The 21,934-nt window shown below is 43.2% G+C and overlaps 1 protein-coding gene across 2 annotated transcripts in view; it reads left to right on the top strand.

Annotated features, from left to right (window-relative positions):
• Positions 1–21,934, top strand: part of LOC126457013 (glutathione S-transferase-like) — a 76,120-nt gene that overhangs the window by 10,284 nt on the left and 43,902 nt on the right. The window contains exon 1 of one of the 2 annotated variants that reach the window (XM_050092985.1): positions 9,652–9,804. The exons of the other annotated variant lie outside the window; for it this stretch is intronic. The gene's annotated coding sequence lies outside the window, so the exon portion shown is untranslated. Of the gene's footprint in view, positions 1–9,651; positions 9,805–21,934 lie in introns of those variants that run through there. 2 annotated transcript variants of the gene reach the window in all.

Genomic DNA, 21,934 nt, shown 5'->3' with positions numbered 1-21,934 from the left:
TCTGCACTCGATTTTTGGACATACCTCAATGACCGTCATTATGTCGTTGTCCGTCACCCAAAATACAGCCAATTTTTCTCGAACTTCCTTGGGAGTGCTTTCCACGAGCCGCCTCGCAGCTGGAATGTGTTAAGCCAAGAGAGACGACGGTTTCCTGTTTGAACCAATGAACATTTCTGCACAATTGAACGGAACACATCAATTTCGAGAAGACGTGACTCAACATATTACCAGCGGGGCGCAGAAGGCCTCTGATCAATTACACAAAAACAAAAAAAATAAAAAAAAAATAAAAAAAATAAATACAAAACAAACAAAAAAATTAAAATAAAATTCAGAAAAAGGAAGATTTTGTTTTGTTTTTAAGGATAGCCCTAACCTTGATTTCCCATATTTCCCCTGGTATATAGGCAGCTCTCTGGGGTAGGTTTAGTCAGGAGCCAACGCCTGAAGTGGCCCAGATTTTTTTTTTTTTTTGTTATAGGATGAAAAGTGGCGGTGGCACTTGTTTTTTTTAGTTCCATTAAAAAAAAGGGTTCACTTCAAAACTCACCTAAAAAAAAATAAAAATAAAAAAAAAGTTGGTAGAGAGAAAAAAAAAAGTGGTCAGCGTGACAGACTGTCAATCCTAAGGGCCCGGGTTCGATTCCCGGCTGGGTCGGAGATTTTCTCCGCTCAGCGACTGGGTGTTGTGTTGTCCTAATCATCATCATTTCATCCCCATCGACACGCAGGTCGCCGAAGTGGCGTCAACTCAAAAGACCTGCACCAGGCGAACGGTCTACCCGACGGGAGGCCCTAGCCACACGACATTTCATTTCATCGCAGAACTTACTCATTTTTTTACGAGCTCCCTGTACCGGCCCCGCTGACTTGGTCTAAGGCCTGCTCGGGCTCGAATTACTCACTCTTTGCGCCAAAATATTTCCAGGCGTGACTTTCTCCCTTCTAGAACGATGGGGCAGCGATGTACTGTAGTTGTGCTGTAGCAAAAGTGCTGAAAGGTAGATTCGATCCTTCAAGTATAGGATCGATAGCTGTACCCTTTCTACATCAATGTGAAACAGGAAAAATGTGGTAAAGAGGGTGACTAAACACCTCTGGCACACGTGAAGTTAATTTATCAGCATCTGTGGGAGTATGCGAGCCAAAGCTAACTGATAATGGAACGAGTCAGCACCTAGTTCATATATGAAGACCACAGGGAAAGAAGGGGTTTAGTCCATTACATCAGTTTTCCAGGAGAGCAATTTTAAAGGTTAAAACGTTACAGTTTCATTGGTTACTGAAAGATGCTTTTGTAATTTATGTGGCAGTGTGTGTGTGGCACTTTCCAGCCACCTTGGGTAGCGGTACTTGCGTCATCAGCTAACGTCACGGCAGTCATCTTGGATGATGTCAATCGCGTCACACTGCGACCTCTTGGATCACTGTACTTTGGGATGATGTCCTTGTTGTCTGCGAGAGGCAGTGGATCAGAGCGTCTTACTGTCAGTTTAGAACCTGACAAAGACCTCGAAGTCGTGGCAGAAAAACAAAATGTTTTGCAGTGTACAGATCATATTAGAGCAGAAAAAATAATGTTTCAAACAACGAGACAGGGTCACATGGAGCGTCTCTTGCGGCTTACAGTATGGTCTGTGGGGTATACGGTCATCCTCCTACAGTACAGGTGATGGAACTTTAAACTGGTCTGTGAAGTTGATCAATAACTGTATATTTAATAGGATCGTCACGTGCTCAATGCCAGCATGCATGCGGTATTTGTTTTCTACTTACGGGAGGAGGGAGAGGCAGTAAAAATCTTATCTGGTTATCTATCAGATGAAGTTAGTTGAGCTTTTATAGGTCATAATTTTTCTCTGATGGATGGTACAGAATAGAGAAGATAGCGTGTTGGGGAGATAGATGTCAATGGACATGGATCTGTAATATTTGCATGTAGTTTAGAGAAGCACCACAATGTAGTAGCAAAACACACGTCCTTCCCCCAGTTCCCGTACTGTCTTTTATACTACTACATGTTGCAGGAGCAGGCCTCATTTCCATAGAATGGTCAAAGCACAGCTCTGTCACAGTAACTCAGCTTCGTCTGTTTCTGCACGAATTGCAGGAAGTGATAGATATAGTTTCCTCTGACCCCTACTCAGTTCCGACGTACACTGGAACAATCATGTGCGCAAAGGTGCGGGGATGGTAGCATAGTGTCTGAGGAGGCATTTGCAGGATGCATGGGGGCTACCTAAAATTATCCGGTAATTTTACTGTAGGAGATAGATTCGAGGAAGGTGGATCGTTTGGAGACATAAGAGTGCCAGAAATACGATTGAGTAGTGGTTGTAATCGTTAAAGGACACATTGCAGGTATGTGCTTGAATGGAAAGACTTGATTCCAAATCCCAGACAGCATTTCTAGTGGATAGCGTGGCATCAGAGACCTGAAAAGCTTGTGTACATGTCTTATGACCTCAATCATCACATCATCTACTACTGTTTGTGATCCTTCTCAATCAACCATTGCCTGTAGCCCAGTGGATATATCACCGACCCTCTGACATTGCATCGAGATAGAATGCGTTACAAATACTATAAAATTATCTAGCTAGGGCGGTGTGAGGGAGTTGCAAATACCGCTTACCTACCACGTTCCTTAGCCGAATCACCTTCAAAATGCGGTAATTTTATCACAAGGTTTCAATGTGGGCTAATTGTTGGTCTGATAATACACATTCCTACCGTCACCGTCTCGGTATTTGTCTGGAAAAAACCACCTCATTCAGAGATTATGTCGTACCTCAATTTATAAAGCCAGTATAGCTTTTAACATGGACACTTGTATGGATCTGTAGAACCAAGACCGCTTGTGACATTAACATACAGTAGTTGCTGCAATCAGGTTTTTTTAACATCTGACCGATTACGTCTCTCTTTCTACGACACAGTGGTAGCACTCACAAGAAAAAACCTATGAGACATGCCAACGCATCATTGATTTTCGGTCAGTATTATTGTGCATCATGTGGAATCATTTATTGGTCAAGTGTTATACTGCCTTGAGCATCAGGCTTATAATGTGTGTGTTTGTGTTCCAACATGTGCAAAAGGGAATGACTATGTCCAGTCGTAAGGAAGGTATGGATTTGACATCGAGTACTGGGATAGCAAAGGGAAGAGTATGTCAAGTCATAAGAATGGTAAATATATTTCTATTTCCAGAGCCACAGCTGTATTTCCGATACTTCACTCATTGTCGAATGTCGCTCAACTGAGACCTCAATCGTAACATTTAGTTGTAAGCACATGGATAAAATATATATGTAACCAGTTTCCTAGGGTGATGATTCTACCTGTGCATGCTTGCCGTGCAGTGCTGGTGACATGTGTGGGGATGATTTACGTTTCCCATTAAAGGTAGAAGCCCTCCGAATGGAGAGACCTGTTGGAGTGCAGGAATGTAGACGTCTTAACCGGATTGTCCTCTAGACGACTGAATAGCGAACTAATACTTAGTATGTGTTGGATAGCTTTCGTGATCACGTGGAAATTTGACTAGATTCAATATGGACATGTGTTTGTGCTGGACCATTTTACCATCCCATATGAATTGTTCAGTTGACTGCTTCTTCACATTTTACGTCTTTATTCAGTTGAGAGAACATCGATTGTGTTGCGTGCATCTAGCATGTGAAAAACACATTTGCCGGTTCTGTAGACGTGAGAAACACCTTAGTTGAACTTGTAAATTATAGGGATGATTTGGATTCTGTTACATCACCAACATCGGTATTTGAGGATGGAAATATCAGTTTCCTCTATTTGTTTCGAGTTCTCACATAAAAGTCCCCGTAGACGGGATAAGGGCTAAAGTTTCAGGTTTGTAAAGAAATAATTTCCAGTCTATAACTTCGGAATTATGTTGTGTGAGCGATCGGTAGGCTACTGCTGTGTGCTTGATATCGAGAAGTACCGCGAAAATAGTAAAATATTAAGGCGAACCGTGCAAAAATACATGTGTTCTTGTAATCCCACAGTCTGGAGATGGGTGTAGAAAAGCAAGCAAGCAATCAGGTCCGGACCAGAAACAGCAAAGTATTTGTGACAAGGGGAAGCGAGTCCGAATTTGTAGAACAGTTCTGAGTGTGACTTTGGTCCACTGAGGGTGAGCTGGTCATGCTCCTGTCCTCGGTGGGAGAGCAGTGTAATTGCGTAGGAGGTTTTCCATATTTGATGATATATAGGGTACACGATGATATATTGATGGGTCGCAGGTCGATTTCACGTTCTAATATTCAAGCTCTTGCCCTCAGTGGGTGGGCGTTGTAATTGATTAAGAGTCTTTCCATATTTGACGATATATAGGGCTCGTTAGAGGATTTAATTGTTGGTGCAATATGGTGTCTGTATAAAATAGTTTTTTGCCGCTGAAAACCTTGTCTGCAGAAAGAAGAAACAAGGCTGACAGTGCTTCCACATCGATGGCATCAGTAATTCGGCGGGTAAATTCGATAAGCGCCAATCATAATGCTAGATTCATTCACAAGACAGCCTTTGTGCTGGGATGTAGGAGTGTCTACAAACAGATTTGAACAAGATGGAGGCAAGGTATGTATGGAAAGTTCTGAGAAAGCAAGTGTTCAAAGACAAGTTTAAGCATACCATCCATCTCTGGCGCGGATGCTGTCACTCATCTGCACTGTAGCATTAGGACATCTCCAGACCTGTAGCTGTAGGATACCGAAAATTCGTGACATTTTTTTCTCTTCTGCATGGCAGTGCTTCGATTTCTGTTTGCGTAATTGTTCTGAATTGCCCCCATCTGTGCTTAGACAGCGATCTATTTCCAAACTAGGAGAATGCTCTTATGATTAAGGGTGATTTCGCAAGTGTGCACAGTCTTTTAGCTGTGTGAACGTTTAACGTTTCTGAGAGGTATATTGACAGCAGGATGAGTATTCCACCATGAGGCGTGACCCACGCTGGGTATGCAGGTATGGCTAGACACGTCACGCATGATCTGTTAGAATTGCTAGGGAGAATACAGCGTATGCTATTCTGGAACTGATTTCTGCAGCGTCACTCGGCAATTGGCTCTTTGCCAGACTGCAGGTAGGGGGAGGGTTCACGTCAGCAGTGTTGAACACATGCAAGCACAGCCCACCTTGGAGCGTCTGCACTTTTAAAATAGGTCTTCGCTCCTGTCCAATCGCATCATCAATGGCGCCTAGGTGATCACGTATTTCGAGAGGAATGTCTCAGGTGCCAAGTATGAAGCGGATGCCGCCATCTCATGCTTGAGGGACCCAAATGTGCACCTGTGCTTGGCTTGGCAGTTAACAGCGACGTCACTTCGTGGGGATTGCAGCTAGCCTCCTCTGCAGTCCAGTGGACAGGGGGGGAGGTGGGCAGTGCCTGTGTATGTTCTTTGCGTGTCTGTTGTATTATTTTGTGAGCAGGTCTGTAGGCTGTGCTGTGCACTATTTGGACAGTTTACGAGTACTGAGTGTGTCTACACATCAGACGGAATGGAAAACAGCGCTTTCTGGTAGCAGTACTGTGTACTAGGTCAGTTGGACTCTAGACCTCGTGGTGGAGACACGGGATTGTGGTAGTGGCTCAAATTGTTTAAATAAAGACTGGTGCATGATTTCAACAGCTGATGATTAGCAAGCATGGTTGCAGAGTCTTTTAGGGGTTTGCATGTCTGTAGGCTGTGTGGCGTGACCCCAAGCATGTCAGAGCATGTGTTTTGCATCAGTGTAATAAATATACTCCATCCCTAAATAAATTATTCCAAAATAAATATAGTACTCTCCTTCCCCTCTCCAACACCCTGGCACTATTCAAGTCCTTTTCCCATGAATCTGTAGGAGGTGGTGGTTGGATGACTTAGGTTAGTGGGGGTATCCCAAGTGACCTATCTTCCCGTGCATTTCTTAGGTTAGTAGAGATAACCTTGGTGTGATGCATTATCCTGTTGAAATTTGAACTTCCCGCCATTTTTCTGGTGGAGGAGAGGGGAGAGGAGGGGAGTGGGGGTTAGGTTAATGGAGGTAGCCCAAGTGTCCTTTCTTTCGCGCCATTTTCTTAGGTTAATAGAGGTAGCCCAGTTGACCTATCTTCCCACCAAAATTCAAACTTGGCGCCAGTTCCTAGGATACCTTTCTTTCCCCCCAATTTTCTTAGGTTAGTAGAGGTTGCATTGTCCTGATGGAACTTGAACTTCCCACCAGGTGTAGGGGGCGTGGCAGGGGGGTGTGGCACTTTCCCACCATCTTGGATAACGGTACTTTGGGCCAGAAACCGCCTTGGGGTTGGGTGACATCACGGCCACAATCTTGGATGACGTCATCGCTGCCATCTAGGATAACAGCACTTTGGTGCAGAACAGACCTTGCCCCAATACTTACATTGATCCTGCAATAATAATCACTTGAAAATGTTACATAGTCAAATTTATTCCCAAAACTTCATTACATTAATTAATTTTTGTTGTTGTGATTTTTCTCGTCAGTGTATGTGTTTTGTATGAATTTCTGTGTCTTCATCATTACTGCCTGAAAAAACCTTATGTGACGGGGGGAAACCAGTAACATTTCTGAATTTACCGTATCAAAAAACATTAAAACCAACTAAAAATACCGAGAAAAATTGCGAAGTATAGATTGCTGGACCTGTGTTATTTGAGTTTTCTGTTTATCTTAGTGGAGGAACTTCCAGTAGTTCGAATGAGGAAATGTGTTCGACATGGGTACAATTAAGCCTCGCTCACTCGAAGCGCTACTGCATACAACATTCCTTGGAACATTCTAGTGGAAACTGTCAATACGCAGGGGATCGACAATAAATTAGAAAGAATGTGTTAAAAACAGTGGTGTGGTTAACACCAGCAGTGTATGGAATAACTAAGAAAGTGAGCTATTAAACTGCTGGTCAAGGGGAAAAAACAAAGATAAAATTACGAGAACTAGAAGCACTATTATTCTTCATAATAAAAAGGTAAATAGAGAGAGATCGGCACTAAAGTAGTGGAAGAGTGATGGAAACAGTGGTCTTGTTTGTGATTCACACCGGCATTATCTAGGGTCGTGCAAAAAGAAACATTAAACTGGCTGACGAGGGAAAGAAAGGCATAAAGATAAGATTATGAGAAGTTGCAAGTTATACCAGCAGATAGAAACGTGCATGTCATTCAAAGTAAAAAGAGACTCCGGAAGAAATGAAAAGAACTAAGTGTACTTCGTGAACCTAGTAAGAATTTGGTATTACCGTGTTAGCTTTTGTCATTTGCCTGGCAATGTCTGAGACGTTTTATTACTGATTTACATTTCAATTCTAAGCACATTCGTTCAAAAAACCATAACTGATAATATCGTTAAGGGTTTAGTTTATATTTATTCTCACTACCAATTAATAAAATGTGTCAAGTAAGTTGCAGCTTATCACTGACAGGTACTAAGTCCATAAATGTTAAGCACGTGACACGCTACCGGAATTCTTATTTCACGTGGTTGTCAACCATTCGACTGGTCGTTTTAGAGAAAACTGATAAATACTCCCCCTTAATTTTTTTTCTGATGTAATTCAGTCCTCAAACCGGGGTCAGTCAGTAATCCAACTGTCGAAAAAAGTTTCCAACTGGCATTAGATAACTTGCCAACCATTCATGTGGGATCATACGCATAACGCCAATTTTCCGAGTTAAAAAGTGTGTAACGCTAGGCCCGTTCAAGGAGCTGGCAAACCAACTACTGCTTCTCAGAATATTTTCTACTTATTGAGATTTATCATGAACAATATCTCTTTCTCTGCGCAAGAGCTCTCTTCATGGAATCAATAGTAGAAACGCGAATAATCTATATGAAGACTAATAATCATTTAATTTCGTCCATAAATGTGTCCGTTATTCAGGACCACACATTTTCTGTGGCTTCGTAACAATCGTAAAAACTTAGCTACTAATAATGTACAGTTTAAGAGGTGCCTAAGGATGTATTGGTGGACAACTCTTTCTGCCCCATTGATGTATTTCTTAGAAGAACCAGTTGATGTGTATATTATTAGTAATGTCATATAATGTGTTACACAAATTATAACTTCTGCACATCTTCAGTGCAATAATGCAAGCTGTGTATGTAAGTGTTGTAAACCAAGTACGTTTACTTATGAGAAAGTACATACGTCCAAAAATGTACAATTCCACAGGAAACTTGAGCCAGAAACGGTTATTATCAGTTCCTCACAGCCCGACGACTACGAGGTTTGACAAAAAGAAGACAGAGAGAGAGGGACTGCTTGCATTTCCAATTAGTAAGCAATTATTTTTAGCGATGTACACTGATGACCATTAAAACTGCATCACTATGAAGGCGGCATCCAAATTGCCATGAACTGATGCTCGGATGTGCAGATTATTAGCATTTCATCACAACTGCACAAAGCAGATATGAGTAACGTCACATATACTCCGTATGTAAGAGAACATTACACAGCGGGTTCCTTATTCAGAAATCGCTTCTGAATATTAGCTGTATGTGAGACGATCGTATTATATCTCATGTAGGATGGAGAAACGTGTTGGAATACAACAGCGGGAGGGTCGTCATCAATCAGGACGTGGTTTATGTTCACGTTGATCGTGAGCCCGCGAATATGAAATCGATGGGTTCAGGAGCACAGGATCGCACAGTTGAGGCACGTTACTTGAGCTAGCAAATGGGCTTGTTTTACAGTAAGACAAACATCGACAAGGACAGAGCGCCGACGTATGAAGCACTACTGTCAGCACAACTAAATATTGACATCGTGATCTGACGTCAGCTTGCATGCAATCGTCTAGTCATGGGCCCTGCAGATTTAATAGTCAACGTCTGAGCTTCCTTCCAGTCTGCGGGATGATGCGTTATAAGGAAAAACGATAGATGTAGACGTCATATTTTTTTCCTCCAGCAAACTGCTAACGAAAAATAACAACGTAACACCCAACTACATGTCTGTGTTTCCCGCAGCACGAGGAGAAACGGTTCTTCCTTTACCTATTACCCGTTTGTCCAGCTGGTGACTGACTGGACAGATGTCAATTAAGTCAACTCGTCCACTATTCCTTTAGCATCTCTCAACGTTAACAATAAAATGAATATAATTTAATGAAAAGCCGTTGTTAATAAGAACTTTATGAAGTCGACGACCGCATTCGGCATTTATATCACATCATTTTCAAGTGTATCTGAAATTGCCATTGTTAATGCATAATACGATGGATATATAAATATTTTACATAACAGGAAACTACAGAAATAATATAAAAAAACAGAAATAAAACTTTCGTTGTACTATAGAGAAGCAAGGTCAGATGATAAAAACAGTAAAAGCTGCATGAATTGAAAAAGTTATATGCCCAAAGACATATTTTTTCTTGATTATAAAATCTGTACAATTTGATACATTGAAAGTATTAGCATGCTATAGCTTTTAGAAAAGTTGTATTCTGACTGTTAAAATATCAAAATGCATGCTTTACCAACAAAAGACTAAAACTTTTTTTTTTTTAGATTTAATTAAAGTGTAATATAGTCGCAGTGGACGTGATGTCGAAGTGAGTGGAATGTTATGTCCTCTAGCGTGCTAAAGTTGAACCACAGGGGACAGTAGAGGGCTCTGGCGTAGATGGGACGCACCGCAGACTGCTTACAAAAGCATATTCGTAAACATTTTCGAAGTAGCGCAGCATCTCTAAAGGACGTTGCCAGAATCGGTTTTTCTTAGTGTGTATTGCTCTTCAAGCGTGTTTTTCTTTGGTTTTTCCAGGTGAGTATAAATTTCTATTTCTTTATATATGTCCATAAAGTACCGCTTCTTCGTTGTATAACGGATTACCAGATCGTTTCCGATGTTGTGCACAGTGTAACTATCTTGTGTGAAGTGAGCTGCGTAGGTGCATTTACTTCTTAGGTTCTTTTCGTTTTAATTCTGTGTGTTACTTGTATTGCATTTTAAATTTCCTCCCCTTTTGTTTGATGTAGGTAGCCTTGCAATCAGGGCACTAAATTTTGTGTGTGCCACAGTTTTGATATTAGTCTTGCGTTGTGTTAATGCCATATATTGAAAGACGTAAAAATGTAGGCTGAGATGTATATGCGATGTTTACATGGTTTTTAAAACCTATTCAGTTTACATGAGACCTGCCCATTGAAAGGAAACAGTACGAATTATTTGTTATGTAGTACCCCGTTTTGTGTTTGTTGATTCCTTTTAGATGAAATGAAATTATAAATTTCATCATCGACCATGCTATGATAGCCGTCATTCCTGGATATATTTCGCAACCAGCGAAGTTCCTTTTTTACTTCATTAGCATGTAGTGGCAGTTCAACCCTTAGTCATTTTTTTGTCACAGTCGTAGGTGCAGCCTAACAGAGTGGTGTATTTAAATAGCCATAAAAATTGCATTTAACAATTTCAGTGAAAAAAGTAGCCTACAGCTTTTATGCAAAGGGTTAGATTAATACCACACAAAATATATATTCAAATAAATTTTAAAGATTATTTTTACGAAAAAACGCATTTAAACAGAAAGCTGCTCAAAATGAACACAGTTATTACATGCTAATGTTAATATTATGAAAACTCAAATACCTTGCACTCCAAACATTACTTTTTGCTATATCTTTTTTATTTTGTATTATACATCTAATAATGAAACATAAAAAATCCCATAAAACATTCAAAAAAATTAAAATTTCACTTGTACTTTTTGAATTTTTATTTTAGGTACAGAGGTTTTGTTTGCGCTCCCAGGACATTTTTGGAAAGATTAGAGTCAGATTGGTTTCTTGCAACAAAGGCGTGTTTCTCTTCGTTTCTGGGCGACAGGTGGGGCATGTTTTGCGTTTTTCCAATCGTTCTATAACTAATTCCGTTCTCTACACCCAAAACACTGAATGGGATACCGAACAAGGTGCCGCAGTGGTTAGCACGCTGGACTCGCATTCCGGAGGATGACGGATCAAACCCTCGTCCGCCCATCCTCGTTAAGTTTTCCGTGATTTCCTTAAATCGCTCCAGGCAAATGTTGATGATTCCTTTGAAAGGACACGGCCAACTTCTTTCCCCATCCTTCCCTAACCTCTACGGTGAATGGATGCACGAAGTGCACGGGGTAGGTGATAGTTATTGACTCGCATTTTGTGTGTGGTGCCAGCAAGGAGTTAGCAAAAATTAAAGCTGCATACCTGAGTGTCGTCTTTGTAGGAATTACGAAAGACAAACGCTTTCACCCCACTTATGTCCAACATGCGGAAAAATGCAATTGGCCAACGTTGGAAGAGGCTTAGACGACAAGCATTATTTGTTTCGACCATATATACCTCTAGAAAAACCTTTACTAAAGATTGTCTCTACACCGCTGTCTTCATTACGTGTTTCATTCAAGGCATTCACAGGTGGGAAAACAAATTAATCTTCACTTTCGCACTGTTCCTACCCTGAATTATGTTCGCTTTCAGTTTGATTGTCGCTATCTGATCCAACATCACTTCCTAAACTGTCCACAGGTTTTTTTTTTAAAAAACGTATCCTCAAAATCAGGTTCCATAACACGAACAGTAGACGAAGAGCTGGCTACTGAATCTATAACGCAAAGTCGCACTTGCGATCTGAGAGACCGCTAACATGAAAGAACAGTAATAGTACAGGTCGACGTCACATTCTAGTCGCTACTGACGAAGGAAACCACCGCAGCTTCAGGAAAGAACTGGAAAACGCCGTAATCTCGTACCTCACCCCCACGCAGTAGCAGCAGAGTAACAATGATTCATGGCAGTGGAAATAAAAAGTTAATGCTTTTTTCCCGCTGGTGCTTGCCAATAAAAATTATGCATTTTGTTAAAGACATTTCCACACTGGCCAAATTCTTGTTGTTGTGGTGGTGGTGGTGGTGGTGGTGGTGGTGGTGATTGGATTGTCGGACGCTCAACAGCGCGCTCATAACGCCCGTACCAATTTTTACACAGTCCATTTTCTTTTCACAATCCAATCTAGTCTCTCTCACAAATGGTGATGATGAAATCATGAGAACACACCCAGTCCCTGGGCAGAGAAAATCCCCAACCTGGCCTGGAATCGAACCCGGAACCCCCGTGATCGAGACGCAACAACGCTAGCCCCTTGACCACGAGCTGCGGACATATTCTCGTTGTGAGCCACAGAATAAGACGGAATAGCCCGCATCTCGTGGTCGTGCGGTAGCGTTCTCGCTTCCCACGCCCGGGTTCCCGGGTTCGATTCCCGGCGGGGTCAGGGATTTTCTCTGCCTCGTGATGGCTGGGTGTTGTGTGCTGTCCTTAGGTTAGTTAGGTTTAAGTAGTTCTAAGTTCTGGGGGACTTATGACCACAGCAGTTGAGTCCCATAGTGCTCAGAGCCATTTTGAATAAGACGGAATATGTTATCAACGTAACGTTTGTAGTACACTAAGCAGGCGTCAGTTTTTAAATCCACTTGACTTCTGTTGTTTCTGCTATTTGTCGTTGCTTCCCTATAGCGCAGAGAAGTATAGATTGTTTCTGAACTTAAACTGTACGTATCTTAGCATCTTTTAACAACGGTAGTTTGACACATTTGAAAAAGGCCTAGAATAAAGATCAGCAACTGGCGCCACTATTCATTAATTTAACATACAATTGATCATCGCCCTTCGAACATGGAGAAACTAATAATGAAATGACTTCCTACAAACAAGGGAAGCATACACACAACAGGTAGTAGATTTTGCTGTCTCAAGATTGTAGTACGTACTTAGATGTAACAAAAAATGCTGCTCTAATAATAAGCTTTTCAAGCACTTTCAAGAAATCGAGATTCAAAGTTTTTCGAGCAGTGGCATACCGTACGAGAGCGCTTACCACCGAGCAGTGGCAGACCACAAATCTGTCCTAATGAAGTTCAGGTCTCGTTATTTTTTGTTCTAATCTTCCACCAAACGCTTGGGTGCCTGCTGTTCATTCGAAGTTGAAACTACTGGTAACGGCTCCAGTTAAAAAATGCGTTAACAGTATATTTGGCATGAACAGAAATGAAAGATCGTCCAGGGTGGTTATGAGCTGTTGACTCGTACCTCGATCACTTCTGGAATCGAAATGAAGCGATCTTTAACACAGGCGGCTCTGGCCCATTCCACGAATAGGGGACACAGCTGTTTCCTCTTCAAAAGTAGTACAAATACAGTGTCCATTATTCAAAGCAGGTATAGTCCGCTATGACTTCACTGTGATACGCACATAAATGTAAAGATAAATACTCATCACCATTCTTTAGTATGCCATGCTTCGACTCTGCCATTTCATTATTATTATTATTATTATTATTATTATTATTATTGTTTTTTGAAGTAACGTGATTCGTTGTAACTTACAATGATACCAGTCTCTGATGGAAGATAAAAAATTAATGCTGAAACGGCCAGACTTGTAGAGTTTTGCTTAGGCCGGTGCTCCGGTAATGTGTTAAGTAGTCTCGTAAAACGGAACCTCGAGTCGTCACAAACGCTTGAGAAGCTGGTCGTACTAAAGCAGCAGCATTTGTTTCAACTAAGTATGTTCAGGTACTACAGTCCTTATGACACATGAGTGAAAATTTGGATGGGGCCCCTCCACGCCCGCACCAACGTGGTGACCAAACCAAAAGTTCTACTGTCACTTCCGTATAACATGTTAGTTTTCATATCGTGAGTCACAGGATGCGGGCTGTGATGTTGTCCATGCGTCTGGGTAGGATTACTCATTGACATGGTCCATCAGGAGACAGAAAGTGGACGAAAGCGATCGAAGGGGAGCGGTTTGTAAGGGCAGAGGGAAAAAAGTGCCAAGGCAAGCGCCAAGGCAAAAAAACCTCTGCGACAGTAGGACGGGTAGTAAGCGCAGTAGCGGCTTGCTAGCTGCAACAGTGCATGCAAGGTGTGGATATGTTAGTGCGAGGTATCGTGCGTCGTTATCTTTGTCGTTGCGGGTGCTCGTTGTAGGGCCTGCTGCAGCTGCTGCGTTCCTGTAACAGTTCAAGGTCGTCATACGTTAGTGGGCGATCGGTCATAGATCAGCTCACAGTGCAGGGGGGGGGGGGGGGGGCTGGGTTGCGTGCTGTGTACAGTACGGTTTCCCTGCAATTGCCTGTTTTTCGGCGGGTAGAGCATCTTGGGTTGCCAGTGGTAGCTGTGTTGCAGGGGCTCGCCAGCACTGTCGTGTCAGCGTGCTATGGACCGTAGATGTTTAGTTTCTTGCTAATAGTGTCTTTGGTCTATTATGTTTCCATCTATGGTTGTGGTCGTAGTTACCCAGAGAGAGGATAAACCGGTTACGCGAGTGTCTCGTGTTTCTGTACAATCGTTTGGAGAGTTTTTGGAATACCTGCAAGATGATATCTAGTCGATATTCCCGGTGAAGATCCGCGGTGCGTGTGTAGCGCGGAGCGTTGCTTATGATTCTGAGTACTTTGTTCTGTATGAGCTGCAGAGGGCGCAGGCGTGTGGGCGCAGCTTATCCCCAGACGGGAGCAGCATACGTCATAAGAGGTCTGATACGTGTGGTGTACATGGACCTGGACACCCTCCTATTCAGTGTGCTACGCCTGTTAAGCATAGGGTAGAGTTGCGTTTGCTTTGTTGGTCACGTGTTGAATGTGGTCCCCCCAGAACAGTTTCCGGTCCAGCCAGACACGAAACGTATTGGGCGTGCATGTAGTGTTGTTGGGTTGCAGTGGTGATGTTTGCGCAGTAGTTTCGGTCTTCTAGTGAACAGAACGGCTTCGCACTTGTCGACGTTTATTCTAACACGCCATTTCACCATCAAGGCTCTGCCGCTCTGACTGCAGTCTGTAGTCGTGAGTTAATGTTTGACGGCTTCCAATCTTGCTCGAGGATGGTAGTTTCATCCGCGTCGATTGCCACCGTCGTGTTGCGAAATAGTCACACCGTTAGCTGTGTGCTTCCCGTGATAGATCGCGCAGCTCCTAGAAAGCACGGCATCGCAAATATAACAGATGTCTCTAGTTCTGTGTTTTAAAGTGCACATCTTAACCTTTGTTTTTTGATCATGTTGGTATGAGAATATGGCTATGTTGTTGGTTTGATGCAGCTCTCCATGCTACTCTATCCTGTGCAAGCTTTTTCATCTCCCAGTACCTACTGCAACCTACATCCTTCTGAATCTGCTTAGTGTATTCATCTCTTGGTCTCCCTCTACGATTTTTACCCTCCACACTGCCCTCCAATACTAAATTGGTGATCCCTTGATGCCTCAGAACATGTCCTACCAACCGATCCCTTCTTCTGGTGAAGTTGTGCCACAAACTTCTCTTCTCCCCAATCCTATTCAATACTTCCTCATTAGTTATGTGATCTAGCCATCTAATCTTCAGCATTCTTCTGTAGCACCACATTTCGAAAGCTTCTATTCTCTTCTTGTCCAAACTATTTATTGTCCATGTTTCACTTCCATACATGGCTACACTCCATACGAATACTTTCAGAAATGACTTCCTGACACTTAAATCAATACTGGATCTTAACAAATTTCTCTTCTTCAGAAACGCTTTCCTTGCCATTGCAGGCCTACATTTTATATCCTCTCTACTTCGACCATCATCAGTTATTTTGCTCCCCAAATAGCAAAACTCCTTTACTACTTTAAGTGCCTCATTTCCTAATCTAATTCCCTCAGCATCACCCGACTTAATTAGACTACATTCCATTATCCTTGTTTTGCTTTTGTTGATGTTCATCTTATATCCTCCTTTCAAGACACTGTCCATTCCATTCAACTGCTCTTCCAAGTCCTTTGCTGTCTCTGACAGAATTACAATGTCATCGGCGAACCTCAAAGTTTTTATTTCTTCTCCCTGAATTTTAATACCTACTCCGAATTTTTCTTTTGTTTCCTTTACTGCTTGCTCAATATTTACAATCGTAATCATATGTGGCACGAATGTCGTGCGCTTCCACCTTCTTTATGCCTGGAGTCAACATTTTCTTTTTCCATTTGTCTGTCGGTTCATTTTGGAAAATGAAGGTGTCTTGTCCTTCCTTCGCTCCCCTCACTCTCTTTCGTTATTCATGTAGAGCATGTTGTTCTTGCTCCTCTCTTACACCAAGAAGGCAAACTTCTGTGTGTGTGTGTGTGTGTGTGTGTGTGTGTGTGTGTGTGTGTGTGCGCGTGCGCGCGCGTGTTTCTCTAATTATTCCTTCGCTGCCCGACCCCCCCCCCCCCTCGCGGCATGCCGCCCCCCCCCCCTCGCGGCATGCCGCCCCCCCCCCCCCCCCCCCGCCGGGCATTCTCAAGGTTTGGAGGGGTGGGAGGGATTTGGGGGGGGCGGGGCGGGGCGGTAGTTCGCTCCCCTCCATAAATCTGGAGTTCTGAATTTTTATTCATTATAGAATTGTAATACACTTCCAGAAGCGATTTCCTGTGATTCTGCGAAACCACTCGTTTAGCCTGTTATAGCATTGCGTGGCCAGTAGCAGTGTGACAGTACTGTGGCTTTAGCAGTTACTGTATAACTTATGTTTTGTTGCAACAATGCCCATGGACAATTATACCATTTTCTCGTTGCGGCTTACACCTTCCCCCTTCCAACTTCCTCCCCGGCCACTTGTAAATTTTTGCGGACACCCATACTCACTCCCGATCCCTTCGCATTTGTCTTTCTCAACATTTTTCAGTCTTTCTTTACTTTACTCATAGCGTATCCTTCCTCTTCTCTAACTGCTGTTAATTCTGTCACATTTTCATTACAAAACAATGTGCTACTTCTTTACTGGTGACTGCTGTTCCTAAAGTAATCTTAAATTTTAGCAGCACTACTCATCGGAGCCCTTCGAGGACGTAGGTCGTTTTGTGCGTGGCAAATTGTTATGGAAACGGTCACAACAGAGAAAATATCGATAGTGAATTCAGCGTAACGGATGAGCTAAATAAGATGTCTTCTCGCAGCATCCGGCAGATAAACACACCTAAATTTCGATTAGGGGATGTGGAGAGGAAAACTAAGATTTTTTTCCCTTATTCATTGCTGTGTATTTAGGAAAACTTAAGTCGTACAGAAATAAATGTCCTACAGTAAGCAGGGTGTACAAAATGATGGATAACAGTGAACCTTCTTAGTTTTCATAATATATTGGCCAGTTTATTTGCGACTTTGACTGTATGAGATGATTAGCACTGATTTGTGCATGTAATAAACCAGTATCCTGAGGTATCATAAATTTGGTAATGGGGGGAACTGTAGAAGAAAGGGAGGTAGAGGAGGGGGGTTATTAGAATAGCAGAGGAAGGCCACTAAAGTTAACCAGGTTCAAAAGAATGTAGGTTGCAGTGGTTAAGCAGAGATGAGGCCTGCACAGGATAGACTAGCGTGGTGAGCTGCATCAAACCAGTCTTCAGGCTTAAGAGCTCAACAAACTTTTGCGCGAAAGTATACGAAGAGATCCATTGCTCTTCGAGTAAGCTATTGGCAAAAACAACTGTAAGACATCTAGTAGTAAGGAGCCAGAGCGTCCTAAAATGGAATGACCGCATGAAACTGATTATAGGAGAAGATGATGCCAGGATTGGATCCAGTGGAAAAATCTAAAAGAAATGTAATTTGTAGATGATCAACGAAGTACAGTGATAAATGTTACAAGAGACGCAGTGTGTGTCACGGAGTTGTTTACTGTCGATATTCCGAGAGCGTACATACAAGGAATAGGCAGGCAACGTATTATTTCCTCCCATATACGTCTTGCGAAATGATCACGACGAGCAAATCAAAGATATTAGATGTCATACGGAGGTTTATCGACAGTTAGTCTTCCCATACACTATTTGCGAATCTATTAGTGAAGGGAGAGAAAGAATAGTGGTACAAAAGGTGTACCCTCCGCCACATGTCGTAGGGTGACTTGCGGAGTATAGATGTAGATGTACAGGCATATAAAGAGTAATACGTATGTTTTCCTCGCTCCATACGGGATGGACGAGGCCAAAATGTCGCTGTTATTCACACAGAGTACCCTCTGCCATGCAGGGTAATACTGTGATGTTATTACAAAGTTCCAGAGATGATGAAGAGTAAGTCTATCAATTTGAGGTAAGGGACTCTGGTCCGGAAACGACGTGGGCTGTAAGATGCTTATCTCAAAAGCTATGAGCACTCATTCAGTAGAAGAGATGGACGAGTGCTGATATCTCTTTAAGGTGTGTACTTTAGAGAACATGCCTACTGGACATTTTTTCTAGTTTTTGACCATACTACGTCCTCACAAAATACGGAAAGGAAAGAACTTTAAGTAGAAGGGGTCCTCTGTCAGAGATATCTTCACGATATTCGCTTATAACTTTCGACTCAGTCGTTTCCAGACAGATCCCTTACCTCAAATTGATACATTTATCCTTCTCCATCATCCCTTAAAGTTTGTAACATAATGACGGAATCACCCTATATATAAACTTATTATAGATAACTGCATCCTCTGCAAAAAAAAAAAAAAAAATCTGAGGTTTATATTAATATTGTCTGCCACATCGTTAGTATATTACACGAACAAAAAGGATTTCAACATATTTTAATGTGGTCGTCTGAAATTACTTCCACTTCAGTTTTGGGTGTCCGTCGAGGATGCATGCTGCGTCCATCCTACCAAGGAATTCTCAGCCCAGTCACTTTTTTTTATACCCCATATAATAGTGCTTTTGCTAATAAACGCAAGTGTAGGAACGAGTCAAATGATTTTCGGGAGTCAAGAAGTGGTGTATCTGATTGATAGCCTTGATCCATGACTTACAGGATTTCGTGTATGAAAAGCGCTATTTAGGTTCAACATGGTCGATATTGTAGGAATCCATTCTGCAAGCATCAACGAGTTTGTTCTGTTCCAGATACCTAATTATGTTTGAATTCAGAATATGTTAATGCTCAAGTGCTATTTAATCACCGGAGGTAACGACATTTTGTAATCAATTGGGCGATTCTTTTGTCGCCAGTCATAGCACTCGCAGAAGGCGACTTGGTGTGCAGAAACATCTGGCAGGAAATATTCATTCGGGGAGATTATATTCGACGTATTACCGCACAACGGCTGAAAGGCGGCTTTGTTCGATAAGAGTGCAGCAGACTGTTGACAGTTTCCAGTTGGCGGTCACGGTCAGAGATAAGCGCCACAGGCGTCGTGGGTTAACCCTGCGGCAGGAACCAACTGGATGTTGGCCAGTGGAAATATATTCTAAAACAAAAAGAAGACGTACCACAAAGTGATGATCCTTAAGGGACAGAAATCCGTAGATGTACATGTACAGACTAACAAATGATTATAATGTCAGAAAAATTGGATGATTGATTGAAGACAAGCCGCGCGGGATTAGCCGAGCGGTCTTAGGCGCTGCAGTCATGGACTGTGCGGCTGATCCCGGCGGAGGTTCGAGTCCTCCCTTGGGCATGGGTGTGTTTGTTTGTCCTTTGGATAATTTAGGTTAAGTAATGTGTAAGCTTAGGGACTGATGACCTTAGCTGTTAAGTCCCATAAGATTTCACACACGTTTGAACATATTGAATGATGTGAATTGGCAGGAGCCAATTCACGGAGTTTGGAGGAAGCCGAAAGGCACGCGTTTAAGCTCACGCAAACTGGCGTGAGGTCTGGAACAGTTAAAAGGAGTTGTCTAATAAATAAAGTACGAAGCTCGTGGAATACTTAACTTTAATCCACAATTGGAGAACATCGCTCTTGTTGATACATAATGATAATCTCAATATAAACTGGTAATGGCGCCTTGCTAGGTCGTAGTAAATGACGTAGCTGAAGGCTATGCTAACTATCGTCTCGGCAAATGAGAGCGTATTTGTCAGTGTAGCATCGCTAGCAAAGTCGGCTGTACAACTGGGGCGAGTGCTAGGAAGTCTCTCTAGACCTGCCGTGTGGTGGCGCTCGGTCTGCAATCACTGACAGTGGCGACACGCGGGTCCGACGTATACTAGCGGACTGCGGCCGATTTAAAGGCTACCACCTAGCAAGTGTGGTGTCTGGCGGTGACACCACATTGAAGACTCACAAAATCAGGAAGTCAATAACGCTTTGGTCCACATCTGGCCGTTATGCAAACAGTAATTCGCCTTGCCATTGATTGACGGAGTTGGTGGATGTCCTGAGAGATATAGTGCAAAATTATCTGTTAAATCGTCAAAATGCTGAGATGATTGGAGGGCCCTGTCCATAATGTTCCAAACGTTGCCTATTGGGGAGAGAACCAGCGACCCTGCTGATCGAGGTAGGGACTGGCAAACACGACAAGTAGAAACTCCCTCCATGTGCGAGAGGACATTATCTTGCTGCAATTTAAGCCCAGGACGGTTGCCATAAATGGGAACAAAATGGGGCGTGGAACATGGTCGACGTAACGCTGTGTTGTAAGAATGAAACAGAATGGCAGCCCACACCATCACTCCTGGATGTCGGCTGGTAGGGAGAGTGAAAGTCCGGGTGGAATCCCACCACTGTCTGAGGCGTCTTCAGAAACGTGTTCTTTGGTCATCGGCGATCAGTTCGCAGCGGGATTCATCACTGCCGAAGGCGTGTCTGGAGACACCTTAGACAGCAGTTGGGTACCAGTCAGACTGTCGCGCTCCATACAACCCGACAACCAGGAGTGATCGTCTGGGGTGCTATTTTACTTCATAAGAGGACTTTTAGGTTGTCATTCGCGGTACGTCGACGATATTCTACATCCCGTTTTGTTGTACTTCATGGCAAGTCATCCTTGACTTACCCCCCAGGGGGTCCACAACTCTTTTTGTGGATACGTGCGTAGCGAGCACGGGACCCCGAGCTAATGTGGCCCTCCTTCCTTTCCGGGCTGCATACCTTCCCTTTCCGCATCCTTCCCTATCCCCGATCTTCGCTCTCCCCTCCCCTCACCTCTGGCTCTTTACTTCCCTTTCTCCCTCTCTGTGAGTATGGTTTGTGCCTACGTCCGGAGACGGATGCTCTTAAATGTAACGCATTCTTTGCCTTCTTTGCTTGTATGTCTTCATCCTTCCTTTGTCTTTCTCTTTTTCTTACCTCTTCTCTTTACCCTTTTCTCCGCTGCTGCGTTTGAGACCTCACTTCTTTCCTTTCCCTTTCTTTGTTTTTCCCTTTCTCTTTCTTCCTCCCTGTGCGTGTCTGAAGGCCGACCCACGCATTTCCATGCGTAGCCAGTGATGGGGTAACACGTAATTCCCCGCCCCGGGTAGACAGGTAGGACACGTACGTACCCCCTGGTTACGGCCAGGCCCAGGGAGGGGTGATTACCCGAGCTGATACCTTCCGAAAGTGCCGATTGGTCCCTCCGTCCGTTTGTCGGGAGGTGTGACCTGAGGTGTGAACAATCACCTAAGGCGGGAGTGCCCTCAGAGAGGGCCCCCACAAGGGAGGAGCGCGCCATCGGAGACGCCGGTAATCATGGGGGATTCTTCCGCAATGGTTTCCTCACCTTCCACTATGTCTGCTCACAAGCGTAAGTTCGCTGAGTCTCAGTCACAGACAGTTCTTCCATCGTTGCCACAGTTCCTTGTTGTTTCTCGGTCAGACGAAGGTCACGACTTCTCCACGGTCAACCCTTTCATTATTCAGAAAGGTGTCGACGCAATTGCGGGTCCTGTAAAGTCTTGTTCCAGATTACGGAATGGCACCTTGTTGTTAGTCAGTGCCCTCCAGGCACAAAAATTGCTATGTACTTCACTGCTCCACACCTTCCCTGTCTGGGTTGAAGCGCACCACACTTTAAATTCCTCGCGGGGAGTCGTTTATACACGCTCCCTCGATGGATTGTCCGACGAAGAAATTCAGCACTACCTGTCTGACCAGGGCGTAATAACTGTTCATAGAGTTATGAAAAGGGTTGATACGAACATCATTCCAACCCGCACTGTCTTCTT

This window comes from Schistocerca serialis, chromosome 2 (assembly GCF_023864345.2).
Source record: "Schistocerca serialis cubense isolate TAMUIC-IGC-003099 chromosome 2, iqSchSeri2.2, whole genome shotgun sequence".
Classification (NCBI taxonomy): domain Eukaryota; kingdom Metazoa; phylum Arthropoda; class Insecta; order Orthoptera; family Acrididae; genus Schistocerca; species Schistocerca serialis.
The sequence above is the reverse complement of the archived record's forward strand: the minus strand, read 5'-3'. Positions and strand labels throughout refer to the sequence as shown.